Below are 5627 nucleotides of genomic sequence, written 5' to 3'. Positions count from 1 at the left end.
AGTGAAATAGAAACTAAGCTAAATAGCTTCTGCACTACAAAATAAACTATCAACAGAGTAAACGGGCAACCTACAGAATAGGAGAAAGTATTGTGAACTATGCATCCAACAGATGTCTAATATCCAAAATCTATAGGTAACTTAAATCAATTAGGAAAAACAAATAACCCCATTAAGAACCCCATGGATAAAGGACATGAACAGACACTTCTCAAAAGAAGACACACAAATAGTCAACAAACATGGAAAAATGCTCAGTATGCTTAATCATAAGGGAAATTCACAGCGAGTTACCACCTCACAGCAATCAGAATAGCTATTATTTAAAGGTCAAAAAACAACAGTGCTGGTGAACCTGTAGAGAAAAGGAAACATTTATATACTGTTGGTGGGAATGTACATTAGTTCAGCCACTATGGAAAGCTGTCTGGAGATTTCTCAAGGAACTTAAAGCAGAACTACCGTATAACACAGTAAGACCATTACTGGGTATATATCCTAAGGAAAATAAATTTTTCTACCAAAAGGACACATTTACTTATATGTTTATTTCTGCACTATTTATAATATCAAAGAAATGAATTCCACCCAGGTGCCCATTAACAGTAGACTGGATTTAAATAAAAAATGTAGTACATATACAGCATGGAATACTGCATAGACATAAACAAAAGAATAAAATCATGTTCTTTTCAGCAACACTAGTGAAGTGGAAAACATAATCCTAAGCTAATTAATACAGGAACAAAAAAATGTTTCATGTTCTCACTTATAAATGAAAGCTAAACATTGAGCACACATGGACATAAATATGGGAACGATAGACAGTGCGGGGTGACAGGGAGAATAGATGGAAAAAGGGACAGGAGTTGAAAAACTACCTACTGAGTTCACTACCTGTGTGATGAGATCTATACTCCTATCTAAGCACCATGCAATATTCTCAATGTAACAAGCCTACACATGTACCACTTGTATCTACGATAAAAATGGAAATTAAAAATAATGAGTGAGGAAGAGTGAGAAAATTGAATAATTAATAATAAGTCTTTCATTAAACAATAGCCCACATCAATATGGCTAAACTGCTAAATTCTAACAAACACATAGAAAAGATATAAGTCCAGCCAAACTCTTTCAGAAGAGAAACAATTACTTCCAAACTCATTTATTTGGCCAATATTACCCTCATTCCAAAAGCAGTCAGGAGTGTAACAAATAGGCCATTATCTTTCATGTACATACATGCAAAAATCCTCAACTAAATACTAGCAAGCAGAATTAAACAGCATATTAAAAATATCCATTATAATTAAGTGGGCTTCATCTTTGGAATACAAGGATGATTCAACATATGAATCTAAATAAATGTGATACACCACATTAACAAAAAGAAAGGCAAAAACCATATGATCAATAGTCAAAAAGAAATTATTTGACAAAATTTTCAAAACCTTTTTATAGTAAAATCTCTCAACGAAGTAGGTATAGAAGGTACGTACCTCAACATAATAAAGGTCACATATAACAGCCCCAAAGCTGACATACTGAATGAGGAACAGCTGAACACTTTTTCTCTAAGATTAGGAACAAGACAGGAATGCCATCTTTCATCATTCTTTTTCAACATAGTATTGAAAGTTCTAGACATAAAAAGTAGGCATGAGAAAAAAATGAAAGGCATCCTAAGTAGAAAATATTAAGCTAAGTTGTCCCTGTTTGTAGATAACAATATCTTATATATAATACAAAAAATCATAAAGAATGTATCAAAAAGCTCTTAGAAATAATAAACAAATTTAGTAAAGTTGCAGGATACAAAACCAACGTACAAAAATTAGTATCAATTCTATACATTAGTGGCAAACTATCTGAAAAAATCAATTGAACAATTCAATTACTAGTAGATACAAAAAACAAGATACTCCCAAGTAAATGCAACCAAGGAAGTAAAAGATCTCTACATTGAAAACTGTAAAATATTGATGAAAGAAATTGAAGATACAAACAAATGGCAAGGTTTCTTATGCTCATGGATTGAAAGAATTAATGTTATTGAAATGCCATACTGTCCAAAGCATTCTACATATTTACTAGAATCTCTATCAAAAAATACCAGTAACATTCTTAACAGAAATAGAAAAAAAATCTAAAATTCCTATGAAACCATAAAAGATTTTGAAATACCCAAAGTAAATCTGAACCAAAAAATTAACACATAGGCAAATGGAGCAGTATAGACAGTGAATAAATAAATTCATACCTACAGCCAACTGATAGTTGACAAATGTTTTAAGGATACATGTTGGGGAAAAGCCAGTCTCTTCAAGAAATGGTTCTGGGAAAATGGAAAAGCCTCATGCAGAATAATGTGAGCACACTCCTGCATCTCACCGTATATAAAAATCTACTCAAAATGGTTTAAAGAATTAAACAAAAAACTGAAACTATAAAACTACTATAAGCAAACTTAAGGGAGCACTTTATAGCATTAGACTGAACAAATTTTTTTTATTTTTGTTTTTATAGATTTAGGGATACAAGTGAGGTTATGCTAATGAGGTTATTGCATAGTGATGAAGTGTGGGCTTTTGGTGTATGTATCACCCAAACGGTGCATGTTGTATCGAATACCAAGTAAGTAGGTAGTTTTATCCCCTTCCATCATCTCACCTTTTGGAGTCCTCGATGTCTATTATTCTATTTAATGTGTCCATATGTACACATTGTTTAGCTCCCATATATAAGTAAGAACATGCAGTTTTTGACTTCCTGTTTCTGAGTCATTTTATTTAGAATAATAGTCAACAGTTCCATCCACGTTACTGCAACACGATTGTATTCTTTTTATGGCTGAGTAATATTCCAGTGTGTGTATGTGTGCGTGTGTGTGTGTGTCTCCATGTGTGTGTATACACACACACACACACATGCACACACACACACAGACATATATATATATATATATATATATATATATATATATATAGAGAGAGAGAGAGAGAGAGAGAGAGATATCACATTATGTCATTCAGTCATCCACTGGTGGACACTTAGGTTGATTCTATGACTTTGTTATTGAGAATAGTGTTGCAATAAACATAAGAATGTGGGTGTCCGTTTGATAAAATAACTTCTTTTTGGGGAGTAGGTACTCAGCAGTGGAACTTGTGGAAAAAAGAGGCAGTTCTACATTTAGCTTCTTGAAAAATCTCCATACAGTTTTCTGTAGAGGTTTTAGTAATTTGCAGTCTCACCAACATTACATAAGAGATCCCTTTTCTCTGTATTTTCAACAACATCTCTTGTTTTTGACTTTTTAATAATACGCATTTTGAGTGGTATAAGATGGTACATCATTGTGGTTTTAATTTGCATTTCTCTGATATCACTAATTAGTGATATTAATAATTCTTTTAATATTACTATTTGCAAATATTTTCTCCTATTCTGGAGGCCAGTTAGAATGGTTATTATGAAAAAGACAATAGAAAACAAGTACTGGTGGGGATATGGAAAGAAAAGGAGCACCTACATATTTTTTGTAGGATTATAAATTATTACAGTGACTATGGGAAAAATAGGAATATTTTTCAGAAAATGTAAGTAGAACTTCTGTATGAGCCAGTAATTCCACTATTGAGTATATACTCAAAGGAAATAAAATTGGTATTTTGAAGAGATATCTGCACTCCTGTATTCATTGCAGTACTATTTCTGATAGCCAAGATGTGAAATCAACCAATATGTCCAATAATGCACTATTAAAGAAAATATGGTAAATATATATATATATATATATATACCCATGATGGAATTATACCCATGGTTGTGTGTATATATATATATATATATATACCCATGATGGAATATCCATTGAAAAATAATAAAATTTTTCCATTTGTTATCGCATGTATGGAACTAGAGGACACCGTATTAAGTAAAATAAGCCAGACACAGAAAGACAAGTACCACATGGTTTCACTCATATCTGTAATATTAAAAAATGTAATTATCATAGAAGCAAAGAGTAGAATATTAATTTCCAAAAAGTGGGGAGAGGAAAGAGGAGATGAATAGAGAATGGGGAGAAGTTTGTCAACAGTTACAAAATAATTAAATAGTAGAAATAACTCTGTTGTAACGGATAATGACAGTCAACAATGACATATTGCATAGTACAAAATATACAGAAAATTGGCTTTGAATATTCTTATTAAAAAGAAATGAAACATGCATAAGGTGATGGATACTCTATGTAATCTGATTAGATCGGTATACTGTATGTGTGTGTTTGTTTATAATCATCAAATTTTACCCTATAAATGTGAAGAGTTGAAATGTGCCAATAAAATAAAAAATTTAAAGTGTCAAAAATATTAAATAAAACAATCGTTTATGTAATAATTCGATATACATATTTCTAAAATACCTTAATTCTTATGTGGAACCATTAATAAATTAACTACAAATAGATAATAGGATAAACATAAAACCCGAAGCTATAAAACATCTTATAATAAAGATAGGAAGATCTCTTAACATTCTGAGTTGTAAATATTTGTTAGTGTATTAATCTGTTTTCACACTGCTATAAAGAACTGTCCAAGAATGGGTAATTTATAAAGGAAAGAGGTTTAATTGACTCACAGTTCCACGTGGCTGTGAAGGCCTCAAGAAATTTGCAGTCATGGTGAAAGGTGAAGGGGAAGCAACGCATCTTCTTCACAAGGTGGCAAGAAGGGGAATGAATGCAGGAGGAACTACCAAGCACTTAGAAAACCATCTGATCTCATGAGAAATTACTATCATGAGAACAGCATGAGGGAAATCACACGCATGCTTCAGTTACCTCCATGTGGTTCCTCCCTTGATACATAAGGATTATGGGAATTATGATCTAACATGAGATTTGGTGAGCATTCTGTCTCTGGCCCCTCCCAAATCTCGTGTGCTTACTTTTCAAAGCAAAATCATGCCTTTCCAACAGATCCCCAAAGTCTTAACTTTTTTCAGTGTTAACCCAAAAGTCCATGTTCAGAATCTTATCTGAGACAAGGCAAGTCTCTCAGGCTTATGAGCCTGTAAAATCAAAAGCAAGTTAGTAAGGAAGTAACTGCCACCATATAATATATTTTTTGCTTCCCCTTCGCCTGCTACCATGGTTGTAAGTTTCTAGAGACTTCTCTTGCCATGCGGAACTATGAGTCAACTAAATCTCTTTTCTTTATAAATTACCCAGTCTCAGGTAGTTCTTTACAGCAGTGTGAAAATGCACTAACACAGTACGGCTGCTAACTTAGTTCATTTGAGCTTCTATGACAAAATACCATAGCCCAGGTGGCTTATAAATAACAGAAATTTATTATCACAGTTTTGGAGGCTGGGATTTCAAGGTTAAGGCACTAACAGTTTTCATGTCTGATGAGACCTTACCTAGATCAGAGATGGCACCTTCTCATTATGTCTTCACATGATGGAAAAGCCAGTGTAGTTCTCCAGGACTTCTTTTATAAGGGCACTAATCTTATTCATAAAGGCCCTGCTCTCATGACCTAATCAACTATATTGCAGCTTTTTGATATGCTGCTGGGCTTCATTTGCTAGTTTTTTTTTTTTTTTTTTTT

The sequence above is a fragment of the Cebus imitator genome, unplaced genomic scaffold (assembly GCF_001604975.1).
Source record: "Cebus imitator isolate Cc_AM_T3 unplaced genomic scaffold, Cebus_imitator-1.0 Scaffold468, whole genome shotgun sequence".
In the NCBI taxonomy this organism is placed as follows: Eukaryota; Metazoa; Chordata; class Mammalia; order Primates; family Cebidae; genus Cebus; species Cebus imitator.
Note: the sequence above shows the minus strand (reverse complement) of the source record.